This window comes from Epinephelus lanceolatus, chromosome 20, assembly GCF_041903045.1.
Source record: "Epinephelus lanceolatus isolate andai-2023 chromosome 20, ASM4190304v1, whole genome shotgun sequence".
In the NCBI taxonomy this organism is placed as follows: Eukaryota; Metazoa; Chordata; class Actinopteri; order Perciformes; family Serranidae; genus Epinephelus; species Epinephelus lanceolatus.
The window spans coordinates 16,044,340-16,059,370 of NC_135753.1; the positions used below are offsets into that span (position 1 = coordinate 16,044,340).

General features: G+C 43.0%; 1 protein-coding gene across 31 annotated transcripts in view; it reads right to left on the bottom strand.

The window, feature by feature from the left end:
• The window catches only part of scrib (scribble planar cell polarity protein), an 81,221-nt gene that overhangs the window by 51,974 nt on the left and 14,216 nt on the right, over nucleotides 1-15,031 (bottom strand). The gene's annotated exons all lie outside the window — the stretch shown is intronic.

The following is a 15,031-nucleotide window of genomic DNA, read 5'->3' on the forward strand; positions in this document are numbered from 1 at the left end:
CAAGTGGTAGACACCACAAATGCTTAATTGGTAGGGCTGCCACTAACAATTATCTTATCAATTATCTGCAGATTATTTTTATGACATAATGTCTGGTCTGTAAAATGTCGGGAAATATGCATTATATATATATATATATATATATATATATATATATATATATATATATATATATATACACAAATTACTTTTTTGCGGACCAACCATCCAAACCTGAAAGTATTTCATACACTACACTGTAAAACAAGACAAAAGCAGCACATTTGCGAAGCTCAGGCCTCAGAATATTTGATATTTTTGCTTGAAAATTGATAAATCAACTGTAAAAATATGCCATCTATTTTTCTGTCAATCGACTAATCAATGAATCAGTTAATAATTTCAGCATTAATGACCATTTTTTGACCAATTTTTATTTTTGATAAATAACAATTAAGAACTGACCAAGAGGCAAGTGTTACTGCACGCTGTTTTGATAATCAATATGAGAAATTTTAATAGAAAAAAATAAAATTCCCTGATTGCAGGGTAAACTCTGAGATTTGATATTTTATAGACCAAACAATTAAATAGGTTAATCAAGAAAATAATCGTTTGCTGCAGCCCTAAAATACGACATGATAAGAATACTGTTATTCGCGTTTTAAAACTTGCGTACATTATTTTTGTCCGTCTTAACCAGAACTGTAAACTGCACACACAAAACATCCTGTATATTCAGATGAGGGCCATTTCCAGGACCGGTTTTTAAAAAAACATTCCATCGTCATATTCCCAAAAACTCCTCCTCACCAAGGCAACGCCAACCAAACAAAGTGGCTTTCGATAGGAGAGCTGAGGAGAGTGCTGCAGCTGTGGCCATGCCAAGTGCTTTCACAAGAACCCGGTTGTTGGATGGGAAAGCGTTCAGAAACATTCCTCCGCCAGCCGCGCTGTCTGTGTGTGTGTGTGTGTGTGTGTGTGTGTGTGTGTGTGTCTGTGTGTGTCTGTGTGTCATCTGCTGTTAAGATGGACAGACAAGACAGGCTGGCGGGGAACAGCAAGAGGAACAGGCCAAAACTATGCAGTGATTAACCCCTAAATCAGTCCAGGGTTCTGCAGCCCACAGAGGAGCCACTGTCTGCCCTGTCAAAAGCCAGTCGACTCCTCTAACGCTGAGAGGGAGGAAGACTCTTGAGAAAGTTGCCGACTTGGGCTTTCTGGGGTAGGAATTTGTATAAACTCATTATTCAAGGATGCTTTCTGAACACAGGGTGCTCAGACATCTGCAATCTTGGAGCCTAAACCTTAATTCAAATTAAACCCCAGGCTTTCAGCAAGGCAACCGTTGTGTGTCAATTACCACAGAATAATATACTAAATTGAAAAATCCAGACTGTTACTGAAATCCTCCTTTGTCACAGGTTTTTAAAATGTAGCACTGTTACACTTGTGTCTCCAAACTGTTGCATTAACATTTAGTAAATCATAACACAAAACATTCTTTGATATGTACTGTCAAAAACACACATGTGCACACACCCCATACAATATGCAGGGAGACAGCTCTACAATCATGTTGACAAAGAGAAGAATGCTGCAGCTCAGCTCCACTCTGTTCCTCAATGACAGACATTTCCTGCTCTTAACTAGCTGTGTGTATTGTGTTGTATTGTATTGTGAATGGGGAGTGTGGTGGCTACAGCAGCAATGTTTTTTCCCAGAAACTGTTTAGGGTTTGCTCGAAGTGCAAGACAGAGCTTGCCAGTACTTTCCCAATTATCAAAATTTCCCTACACTTGACTGGAAGCTCACACTACCATCCCCACCTGATGGAGAGTGAAACAGGGAAGAGGAGGGAGGACATAAATACAGGAAAGGACGGAGCCAGGGAGAGACAAAGAGGGTGTTGGCTCGCTGAGTAGCAGGTGACAGGTATCAGATGACAGGAACAGGAAACAGGAGCTGAGGGCGACCATGTGACCGGGCCAAGCCCATACGGAACGGGCCCCCAGGAGGGGAGGCAACCTGGCTGGCAGAACAGGTGACACTCAGAGACGGAAAGCCTCTCAGGGAAAGGGTGTGTCGAGATACAAGAATACACTTCAAAAAACTTTGCTAACCCTCCACAAATGCTCATAAAAGGCTTCAGGCTAGTCAATATGTGTACAATATGCAGGATCTACCTAGCTAACATTAATATTAAGATTTTGTTGTCATAGAAACAACACCCAAATGCAGCACTTCATATAAAAAGCGCTGGGATTTTGCTATGTTTGGGACCTTCCTTGGCACAAGGCAGAGGTAAGGTTGAGACTTTGTAAAAAGGTAGTGACCAGGTGCCAGACCATTTGCAGCATGCATCCAACAGAAAGCTACGAAATTCACGTACACAGCATCAAAAAATGCCACAAATATAATCAGGTGAATCACCAAGCAGACAAAGCTGGGGTTGGCTTTCACTTTTGCTGGCATTACTGTTTACAAACAATAGCCAACAATCCCTGCATAGTCAGCATACCTTTAACTTCCCCTGTGAGGCAGCACTTTCATACCAAAGTATGATGAGCCATATTACTGCTAATAGACAATCACCAATTCTTCCATTCAGGCTAAACCAATCACCTATTAAAAGCTTTTGCATCAGTGCATTCCTGCCCTCTCTTGATACCGTCCAGAGCTCAAACAGTAATGAGGGGGAAACTAGACAGTAATGCAATCATGTCTGAGAACAAGTAATTATGAACACTCACAAAGATGGCCATTCACTCCTGAGTGGCCGCTTGCCGACAGGCTCGCTGTACCCAGTTCTCAAACCAGCTTTACTCCAGCATCAAATAAATAAAACCAAGATTTGATTAATATGTTTATCTCTTTAGCATCTTTCAGAGAAACTGTAAGATGCTAAATAACTTCCATTAAATTCTGACATTTGACATACATGTAATAAATCTGTTCCTTGACGCATCCAATTACTTTCAGAACAGTCAGTAACTTCTAATTCCATGAATGAAAGCTGGATCTATCGTTTCCCACTGACTGATGGACTTTCACATTAACAAAAGTGAACCAGCAGTGCTACATGGGTCAATGGGTCAACTGGAATAACAAGCGGGTTCAGTGGGATTTAGTGTACTGCCACCGTCTCTTCATTGTATTAGAGAGCCACAACAGTCTGCCCAGTGACTCAGGCAGTTTTTACAGGACCATGCTTGTGTGTGCGCAACCATTTATAGAGCGAGGCGGCACTTGGTTAGGACCAGTGTGCTACATTTCCTTTACAGCTTTGCAACAGGGATGTTTTACTGAGTGCCTTGTGAGAGTTGTTTGCTTAAGGAAGGGGGTGAAGCTGTGAACAGGAGGATAAAGTACAGTGCAACAGAGAGGTGTGAGAGGGGAGGGAGATAAATGATAGCCATGTCAGCAGAGGGCAGTGTGGGGTCTCTAGCGCACTTCAAGTGTAACACAGCACATTTGCAAACTACCATCAAAATACTATTTACCAGTTTTGCTCATGTCTAAAGAAGGAGGATAATCAATTCCAAAGTTTTTGGGCCACAATGCTCAGACTTAAGAGCAAATATTTTCTGTTGATAACTAAAACAATCAGAGAAAAGCAAGCATCAATACTAGAAACTGGAAATCAAAACCAGTTACTTAATAAATGTTGATAAGTTGAGCAGGATGTCTGTGGTTGGCAAGTTTGTCCCTTTTAAAGGAAACTTTAGTATCTTAAACATCAAACTGTACATGATGAGTTGAATATAAAGTTCCACCTTAAACGGCTTTGAATCACAGAGAAAAAAGCAGCGGGTAAATTACATTAATGGTGGTTAAGACAGCTATGAGAACTGACACAGCTGCACAGATTGTGTTTGACTACGATAAGGTTTCACACAGGGGAGGATTGGGTCTGCGTAACATCCACAATGTGACCGACTCAAGCCAGTGTGAAATGAGTTCTGCGGTGTGGGTACTTATTTGAGATATCCCCCATTATTATACAGTGAATGAAGCGTCTTCACCCATGAGCAGCCTGTGTGAGAGCGGTGTGTGTGTGTGTGTGTGTGTGTGTGTGATGAAAGACACAGCGTGGCAACTTGAAAAGACACGTTGCACTTCAGTGAGTGTGTGCGCAGCATCGTAAAACGCTCTGCTTTGTCTTATCTGCATCACCCTGCGTAGCTTACATTCCACTCAGACAGTGTTAATGCGCCTCAGGATGTGTGTTTGTATGTGTGTGCATGCAAGCTTGTGCATTTTGCAGGCATCCTTAGGTCAGAGGAGACAGGATCCTGTGCTGTAGGTCTTAAAGTCAACACGCACCACTGTTTACAGAGTCTTAGTTTTACTTTGGTTAAGGTTGCCAGGAACTCTGGCTACAGGAGTAGGACTCAGTGTGTGTGTGTGTGTGTGTCAGAGGGGAAAGAGCAGTATGTTAACGTGCATATCTGTCATGAATTAGCAGCGGTGGGCGTTTAAGTGTTTATGAGTGTGTTTATGTGTTTGTTAATGTTTGCAGACCTCACATCACTCCAGAGAAACTAATTAAAATGTGGCTACAGATATCTGAAAAGCAAAGTGTGTATGTTTATGACACATGTGAGTAAACTGTATGTTCTCTGTTTTCGTAAAGTCCCACTGTAGGTGCAGCGAGCCGAAGCCTGGTGCTCACAGAGGCTGCAGTGTTCTAGTCAAGTGACTCCATTTAGCTTACGGTTTCCCTCCAATCATGCCATCAGACTACAGACAGAGCAGGCTCCTCCTGCCCTGCGAACACACACACACACACACACACACACACACACACACACACACACACACACACACACACACACACACACTAAATTCAACCTTCCTCTTACAGAGCACATTTAGTGTGCAGGAGACCGTGGAGAAACCCCAGACACTCAACTCCATGTTTGCCCTAATTCACTGACCTGAGGCCAGGTTCATTGTTTGAAATACTACCTGTATAATTTCTGCAGAGGCAAAGTTGCACAGTCTTGGCATTTAGTGAAACAAAACAAAAAGAGCTGAACAAACTTATTCAGGTCTAAGCTTGCCTACGGAGGCATTTAATCAATGGACCCACACATCTCCAACTTTGCTAGAAAGAGGAAGTGGAACTACATATCCATCACTAAACCTCTTGCGTCTATTCTTCCCAAATGCCCCCATTTTTCTGTTTTACCCTAACACACTTCCTTTCCTCTATAAGTGGAAGTCCTATTCACACATTCCCAAGCCTCTTAATCTTGTGCCAAATCGGCCCCGTCGGCCTAGTCTGCATGTCCCCACTCTTCCCAATATCAATTCCCTCACAATGCACACACAACTACACACACTGCATGCACACTACTGGAGTGAGGGGCTCAAAGAGAGGGGAGGGGAGAGCACATGCTTTTGTGCTGGCCTGGACTCTTTCAGTGTCCGGGGAAATAAAAAGCAGAGAGGATTTGGTTGACCGAGTAGCTTGGTCGGCCACTGGAATGGCGAGCCTCATTACTGCACACTCTTTTCTATAGATAGCTGCAGTTATTGTTGTGGTATAAACTCAGAACATGAGTGAGCACAGACACAAGGTCGTCCTGCATTAAGAGTTGGTCTTCCTCCTCTTACTAAACTCAATATCTTCAGTTATGCAAAGCTAAAAGCACCAGCAAGACTTCATGCTCATTCATTTCAAGGCCAACGTGAATGGAGCAACATGGGCTGATGTTGCTCTGCTGCTTGGCTAAAGCGTCCCCTTACCGTAGACGACTGTTTTAAAAAGTTCCCAAAACTTTTACACATGAATGACCCCCTAACTGGTCCTCTTTCTCTCCCTCCTTCCCACTGCTCTCTCTGCTGCTCCACCTCTCTGGGTTCCCTCCATTTTCCTTGGCAGAGGGACAAAGGCCAAGCAGCCAGCCCCACACAGGGCTGTCAGTCACAGGCCAGCTCTCGCTGCCCCCCTCCCCGCAGCCCAGCTAGGGGATTCCTCCATTGTCCGAAAGGGCACCGCGGAGAAGAGAGAGAGGGGTAGAAATGGAGGGATGAAGACGTGAAAGAGGAGTGCTGCAAAGGATAACAAAAGGCAGGAATCACTAAGAAGGATAGAGAGAGTGAGTGGGGAGAGCAGCGCGAAGAAGAAAAGGAAGATTGTGTGCGAAGAGGAGAGGAGTGAGCTGAGAGAAAGGGAGTGACGGTGGATTATTAATGAAGAATAGAGGGTAAACAATGGATTCCCACAGTGCTCTGGACACTCTGCACCACTAATGGGGACAGAGACTTCAGCCACTGACCAACAAATTAACTCAACAGACTCATTGCTCTTCCCTCTGGCCAATGAATAATGCCATTTATTAATCAAACATGCAACAAATCAACAGACTGTCATTAATGTGGTTTAGTCTGGTCCACTGTGGCCCATATGCAGTGGAGTACAATGCTCCCATTGGCCTCATCATAAAACCCAAATGCATCAGGGCTGACAATGCAACCATCCACCTACCCACAACTATAAACATACATCCCACTTCCTCTGCCCTCACCCACTGTCTCCCACACACACTCTCTCTCTGCTGCTCGTAGCTCAGGTGTATATGTGAGACAGAAACAGGAAAGAACAACAAATCCAAAAAAACATCAGCATCTATCACAGATGCTTGCACACAATCTACGCAGCACATAAGAAGGCATGTGGGTGTGCATATGTCTTTGTATTGGCCATGTAATTGTGTTTGTGTGCCATTGTAAAACATTGAGCGTATGTCTGCAAGTGTTTGCGTTTCCCTTAAGTGGCACTTTCAGCTGTGACTTCCCTTATCCGGCTCCAGTCCCTCAGCGGGCCACACAGAGAGAAGGGTGTGGTAAAGCCGCTATGAGTGACAGCCCAGCTAATTCCCATCAACTTACACCTGTCCTGGTGACTTTGATCTGAGCAGAGAGCAAACACGGCCGAAACTCAAGCCAAGCGATGTCTGAGCCTACCACTACACATAAGAAGTTTTGAACTACAGTCAGCCAAATTCCGCTCTGATAATAAGACATTGAGGGGAGATAAAAGCTGTAGCTAGCCATACAAACAACACATTTTGGCAGCATTAAATCTGCCCTTGTCAGTACAGTTCCTTTGTGTTTTCAGCAGCTGAGCTCATATAACTTGTTTAAATTAAGCATACCGAGAAAAAGAAGGCATTTTATATTTTACAAGCTCCTAATGAACTCTAATGTTGGGTATAATCAAGTATGGGCACAGCCTTAAATTTACATCCCCAACTCACTTGTAGCACCTGGGGCAACTAGTAGTTATGAATATGCTGACATAAATAATACTCTCTTGTTCTCTCTGCCCTCTGGACATCCTGTGCTTCACCGTGCTGCCATGTTTTCTTCAGTGAGGATGAGTCAGGACAGAGTCAGTGAGCAATTAATGGATGTATGTACACAGTTTATGTACGTGTGTTTATGGCTGTGTGTATGTGAGAGAGCTCTGGATAAACATGGGGGAAGCATGGACAGATTGTCACTGAGGAAAACAAGGACTTCTCAGGAAAAGATGGGACCATGTTTTCAGGTCAAACTGGCTGAAACAATGATAATGACTATGTTTGCATTCATACTAACATTTCAATATCATTCCAAATATGACAATATTCTGAATTTGATGTGGGCAATGCTATTGTTTTTGTTGTTGTTTTTGTAATTGCAGCCATGATAAGCAACTCCAAACTACCCACTGAAAATACAGTCCAGCCAGATAAAGTTTCCACCAAGTCCCCGAGCACCAAAAATCTCCCTATAAAGTCAACATGGTTAATAAACAACCACAGTGACAACAAGGGCCTTTCCCCCTTTGCCTCCTAGGAATGCAGATGAGTTTTGTTTAGTTAACTCAATACTATCATGTTTCAGTGCATCCAAATGTGCAGCCTGGTTATACATTCCTATTTGACAGCTGTATATACGATGTCAACACACACTGTAAAATAAATAGGAAGCCTATATCCCACTTGTGACTGTTGATGCACACTCCACAGGGCTGACACATGAAGATGGAGAGAGAACAGGTGTGTGTCACATTGTGTGGCTAAGAGGCTCTTCCACTCACAAATGTACATGGCTGAAGAGTACCGCCTCGGCACGTGGACGTGTGCTAGGATTTGAATAATCCACACCTTTTACTATACTTCTATTTTGGCTGTGGAAAATAGTTAACAGGATAATTTTTGTTGTATTTGCCACCCATACCTTATCAAATCCAAGTATAAGTGAAATGAATGTGAAAGTGGAGGTTGTTTTTTAATCAGTGAAAATCTTTAGATGCAATCAACTATATTTACTTCCCATAGACAGATATAGTATATAATGATGGTAAATACTGCAGCATGTCACACTCCTCATGGTTATGCTATCTGTAACCAAGAATGGTGATTGCTTGGTGCAGCAAAGCGATTTTCAGTCAGCATTTTAAAAATAGATAAGTAATCCCTCCACTGTTGCCATATTGGTGGGCTAATCACCTCTTTGGTTACTAAAACCGTCACAGTGATGGAAAGCTTGCGCCACCAGTCCTGGGACACCATGTCCACAAGTTGATTAACAACAACACACAGAAAGAGAGGGAAAGGGAGTCCAAGTGCAGATTTGCAATCCAAAGCAAATTCAAAGCAGCAGCCAGGCTGAAAGCCTTGAACTTGATCTTTTCAGAGCTCCAACACCTGCCTGCAGTTTGCTTCCGTATCAGGTTTCATAAAGCCCATCGTCCACCTGACTGAAACAATCAGAACACTTAAGCTGGAAAATCAATAGACTGTTATTCGCAACATCCTACTTCTAGGTTAGATAAAGCAGGACAGTATATAACAACACAAAATAAGAAACTGCAAATCCCTGAGCAAATCATGACCTTGAAGTGAACACAAAAGGATGGGCCTAAGTTTTGTGAGTAACAGCACACACTGCCGCAATTCAGACTTTACTGTTTAGTTGAACTAATGGCCTGAGATTCTCCAGCTATGCTCTCACACAGCAGGAATGAATGAGTAAACAGAGAGATCAGAAACTGTACAGGCGGCCCCTCCACCTCCACCTCCACCCCCTCTCCCGGACTTCATCACATGCTCTCCCATTCTCTTTCTGCGTTCCCACAAACATGACACAAAACCAGAAGCTCTATTGTTTATAGTCCACAGAGGACGTTTGGCTCTTTCCTGGATGGGCTGGATCCGGTATGTGCTGCATGCCTGCCAGCTCTCAGTTTGTCCCACAGTGAGACTGAACTGCAGGGGACCAACATGGCAACCAGGCCTCTGGCACTGCATGGCCCAGGCATTGTATATACAAGTAATTTGCTGGCTAGTTAACATACTGTCAACATGTTACATGATAAAACACTCGCAGCAGTAAGAGGAACAGTGTTGCTCTGTAGCTGCTTGATTCAGCTTAAATATAAAAGAGATCATTTAACAGGCTCTGCTGAAGGTATGCATGAATCTACTTGACATCTTTTACTACAGGGACATTTTCAAGTATTACACCTTAGAAAACTGACTGAAAGTGCAAGTGTGTGTTGTGAGTGCATAAGCAGCCTTGGTACAATTGATGCATTGTATGTGTCCAGGTTGTGGCCTCCCTCACAGGATCATGTGGCTCAGTGTCTATCATTTTCCACTAACGGTCTCTGCATTTTCTCTCTTGAAGCGGGCTTGAAACAGGTCTCTGTCTTTATATTCCTCCCTCAGGAATGTTTAAAACTGACATGGAAATGAACAGCTCTGGGTGTGGATGTACTGTAGCCCCATACAATGTTAACATTAGGTTGACCTGGGCAGGTAAATTGACAGCCCGCCAAGTGCATTTTTAGTTTGAAACTGAGAGGTTTCTGGCAAGATAATCTTCAAACAACCAAGATTTAATGCTGCCAAGTCCTGACATGGTGTACAACGATCATTATTCACAGAACATTTATCACAGCATTCCTTCAAGTCTCGGCTGACAGACTGAATGGGGAGTCTGATGACAAGGATTGATAATCACTTGTAATTATAGAAGGTAATGTTGGTGTGGAATTAGGTGATACTACAGGGACTACTTTTACATGTGCACTAATATGAATATGGCATTGTTCTCAATTTGAATATGGGTCATGTAAACAACATATTCTGTATGGATATTCTGAACTAGACCTTTTTCCAAATGCAGCATTTTCCGATTAAGACGTGAAATATGCCATTATTATTCAGGTTTTAGGGAGCATCCTTTAGACATGTATATAGCTTATTAAGGATATGTATCTCAGCTGGGGATTTTACCGTATCCATCCATTTTCAACCGCTTATCCGAAGCCAGGTTGCAGGGGCAGCAGGCTAAGCAAAGTATTTCAGATGTCCCTCTCCCCAGCAACTCTTTCCAGCTCCTCCTGGGGGACCCCAAGGCGTTCCCAGGCCAGACAAGATATGTAATCCCTTCAGTGCGTTCTGGGTCTGCCCCGGGGCCTCCTGCCACTTGGATGTGCCCAGAACACCTCCAACAGGAGGCTCCCAAGAGGCACCCTTATCAAATGGCCGAACCACCTCAACTGACCCCTTTCGATGCAAAGGAGCAGTGGCTCTACTCCGAGCTCCCTCCGGATGTCTGAGCTCCTTACCCTACCTCTAAGGCTGAGCCCAGCCACCCTTCTGAGGAAACACATTTCGGCTGCTTGTATCTGCGACCTCATTCTTTTGGTCATCACCCAGAGCTCGTGACCATAGGTGAGAGTTGGGATGGCGATGAACCAGTAAATCAAAAGCTTTGCCTTCCAGCTTGGCTCTCTGCATCACTGCAGACGCCGCAACAAACCACTGACCCATCTCACGCTCCAGCCTACCCTCACTCGTGAACAAGACCCTGAAATACTTGAACTCCCTCGCTTGTTTTTACTGCAGTATGTACAAATATTGCAACACCAATCTTCTGAGGAAGGCAGTTGATGTAATGAAAGAGGGAGGCTGTGTTCTCATAGTCCAACAAGTCCATCACAGATAGAAAACCTTGAAAAAAAATCATATTTTGACTTCAAAATACGCTCCACAGTCAATCCTGATCAACCAATTTTAAACAGAAGCTCCTCCAGATAACAGTCCTACATACAATTTCATGACTCAATCATGGGCCTGGAATGAAAGCAACCCGATCAGGTGGCATCAACAACCAGCCTTCTGTTGCATAGACATGAGCTGACAAACATCTGTCACTTTTGCCTGGAGCAAAAAAAAAAGGGTCAAATTTAGAGGGGAAATGTGTTACCTGTACACCACCAAATGACAACAGAAGACAAATAATCAAGTTAACCTAATTAATCTAAAGCATACAGGTTGTTTTTAAAAAGACATGGGGTGTTTACACAATGTCATATTTAGAATTCTAAGCTTTTAATTTGTGCAAATCATCAGAAATAAGCCTACAGCAAAGTTCAGGAAGAGGTCCACAAGAGCAGCACAGAGTCACCTCTATGTAATTCACTGATCTAGCATCCCAGCCCCTGTGAAAAAATAACTGTTCCACTTTAGGTGTTGCTATTACTTGTCTCTGCCCTGCAGCTGCAACTTTTTCAAAGCCCAAGGACAAAGTGTGGCTTTGAGATGAGCAGGTCTATATGACACATTTGGCTCGGGCAGAGGCTAGAATTGCGGTGTTGCAAGAACATCAGGACCTCTGTGCACACATGGAGGTACGGTAGCTCTGCAGTGACAAGGAAGCCCCAACCCATCTGGTGTCTCTCCCTGACAACACAGGCAAACCACCGGCCCTGGGAGATCCATCACCTTGGAGACCAGCATTTGTTCAGTGAAGAAGCCAGGGGAAGAAGGAAGCAGAAACCTCCCTAGTGACGCTCGACTGGCTTTAGCACTTTATCTGCCTGAACATAAAATACATTATCTGAACATCTGTGCTATATCATCACAGACAGGTGAGCTGTTACTATGATGTAATCTGGCTTTATATCTGTTCTCATGTGATTTTTTTTCTTTATGAGCACTGGCAACACCTTAGCACATGTTCTGTCTACAATACAGTAAAAAAAAAGATGTTACTTAGGATTACAAGCCAAACCCCATTAATATGTCATGGAGACAGTATAATTACAGAGTTGTCTGCACACCCCTCCTACATGACTCCAGAGAGGATCAACGCCAGGAACAACCAAAACACTAGCCCTAACCCCACAGGCAAGCACATGCTGATCCCCAACGGCTGTCTGAGACACTGCTCTTCTACATGCACGACGTCATGAATCTGATTTGTGATAGCAGATCTAAAAATAAACGACAGGGGGAACCTGATGATGCACATAAAAAGAATCACACTGTACTTGAGAGCACAGATAGCACAATTTGTACCTTTGCCAGCAGCATGCCGTGTTCCTCGTCTAACAAAGTGTGAAGTGACAGAGTCCAACCAAACATATATGTATGCTCAATCTGTACTCGTCCTTGACCTTGGCTGACATGTTCCTGTGCTGAAAGGAGCCGTTAGACTGCTGAGCTGCAGTAAATGTCACACACAATCACTGTTCACAGACCAGCCTGTGACAGTACATACTCTGCAGCCTGTCCCAGCATTTCTCCTGCAGCCTGAAACCCTGTGCTACCAGACCAGACTGCAAAGGGAAGGCAAGGTGCTATGGTAAACAAGAAGTTGCTTTAAACAAAATACACACAGTGGTCATGGATTTAGGAGGCTATCACTGGTAACTAAGCGTGCGTTGTGCACCAGCACTGAACAACATTTAAACTCGTATGCGACTGGTTTTATTAAAGCTTTACATGGAATTAAATATTTTAGTTTTTGTTAGCTGCATAGTGGAAATAAATCAAGAAAAAGATGAAGTAACAAAACAGATGAATAATATTTGTCAATAACCTTTTATCCATGATAAGATGAGATGTTAATGAGCTATAATAGATCTCTGATGATAAAAACTATGATGAAATACCTGTTTTGTTTTTATTGACAAGACTAAAATGTTAGTGGCGGGCTATTCGGCATTCAAAATGCACGATTTTCCCCCATTGTGCATCTCTATGTCTATCAAAATTATAAGCAATGTCATTGGTTGAATTGGTTGAGGGATGGGTGCAGATTCCCAGAATACCAGTGATGATGTCCCAAACCGACAGCGAGTTAATGACAGCAACATGATGGCTTCACACAATGCAGTGTGGTAACAGGAGACAGAGAGATGACCTCAGGGAAGAATACAACCAACCTCAAGACACTCAAAGGTGGTAAATCATAAGTTCTAATGGTAACTAAACATTTAAATTCATTAACATTGAGTCAGTATTAATGGGCAGTTGGCTCTCACCTTGCTTCCAATTTCCGATACCTTTGTTAGCCTAATAAATTATTTTTGAAAAGGGAAAATATTTTGACTAAAGCTGACAAAAATGTAATGACTTACCATTGCTTCTCACCATTGGAGTTACCTCCATGGCTGGCACCACTCTCTCCGTGTCTTGCGTTAAGCACCATGGCTACCTGAAGGGGCTGAGCTGTCCTCCCTCTGTGTCTCCACACTGCCTCACTCTGTCTGTGTGGGGTCCACATCCTACTTGTCATCATCATCACCCAACTGAATATTTCTATCTGACCTGTTTAAAGTATGCTATGCTAGTTATGAAATGATACTGTGCACCCTGTTCTGTTCCTCTCTCTGGTTATGGATGTATGCACCCTGCAGATTACGTCACATTTTCGTCACTGCTTTTTGGTTTAACAACTCTCCAAAAGCTTTTGACGATTGCATAAAAGGTAGGAAATCACAGTGTGTCAATGTGATCGACACAACGTTAGGTTATATCAACTTTTAAATGTGTGACAACTGCAGACAAAAAACTGGAACTTGGTGTGCAAGGGCCTTAAGACTAAATCTACAACACTGAAAGTGAAACAGAAAAATGCCCACTCACAAAGAGATTTTCCAGACTCATTTCAGCCAAAGCACGATCTATAAATGTTGTTATGGGAAACATCTGTACAGAGTCCAGAAACCCGAATTTGCTTATAGACACAAAGTCCAAAAACACAGTGCATATCATGATCGTGTAGCGATTTGACTGAGTGGGAAATTTTGCAGTTTTAGCCAGGTAACCTTATTAATATGGAAAAACTATTGCTAACTACCAAAAACACATCTGTGGCATTCCTGTACTGCAACTGTGTGCTGCTTTTCAGCCAGCATATACACCAATACCAATACATCTGCAATAAGTTGATATCAGTCTGTATATCAGCCCAGCCAATGTATCGGATGAGCTCCTATCTGAAAACACTGTCAATTTACACTCAAAAATCATTAAGCCTTTGCTTGCATCTGCTAAATGAGCTGAAGTTACCTTGCTGAGACCTGACAAAATATTAATATGAATAGACAGGGAGTTCACTGAGAGGCACTGTCGAGGTGTCCTCTACATTCTTTCAGCTGCACTCCTTCTCAGTATTCCCATTTGTGTTTTAAGTCCCAGAAGTTCATAGGCTACATTAATTAAAATCCTGTTAGAATGAGTAGCGACTAATATTTAACAAGGGGAGACTGAAATTAAGCCTGATTGGCTTGAGAATCCAACTGAAGCTAGGTGTGCGTATCGTGCATGCTTCAGTGTTTGTCTAAGTATAGTGCCTGCGTGTGGGCTTCACCAACAGGAATGTGAAATGAGTAAGTTCAAGTGTGTGCGAGAGCGAGAGAGGGGAGTGAGTGAAGCTTCCAGAGGGCAGGGCAAGCTCCTGGAGATTCCAGGCATGCCTGCATTTCCTCGGATGTCACGTGCTGCACTGCAAACACAGCTATGCAGGATTAATTACACGGAGCGCACCAAGTCTCACACTTTTACCCAAATGATTCAAACTTAAGCAAAACTATTATTAAGAGTAAGGTAAGGAAAAGTTGTTTAAAATGGCACTTAAGACATTAAGTTGACCAAATATGGAATAAAATGATTCATTTTTTAAATCAAAGACAAAAAGACACCAAGAATAGATTTATATTTTCTGTATTTAGGCTTCTGGAGTCTAAATATGGTTT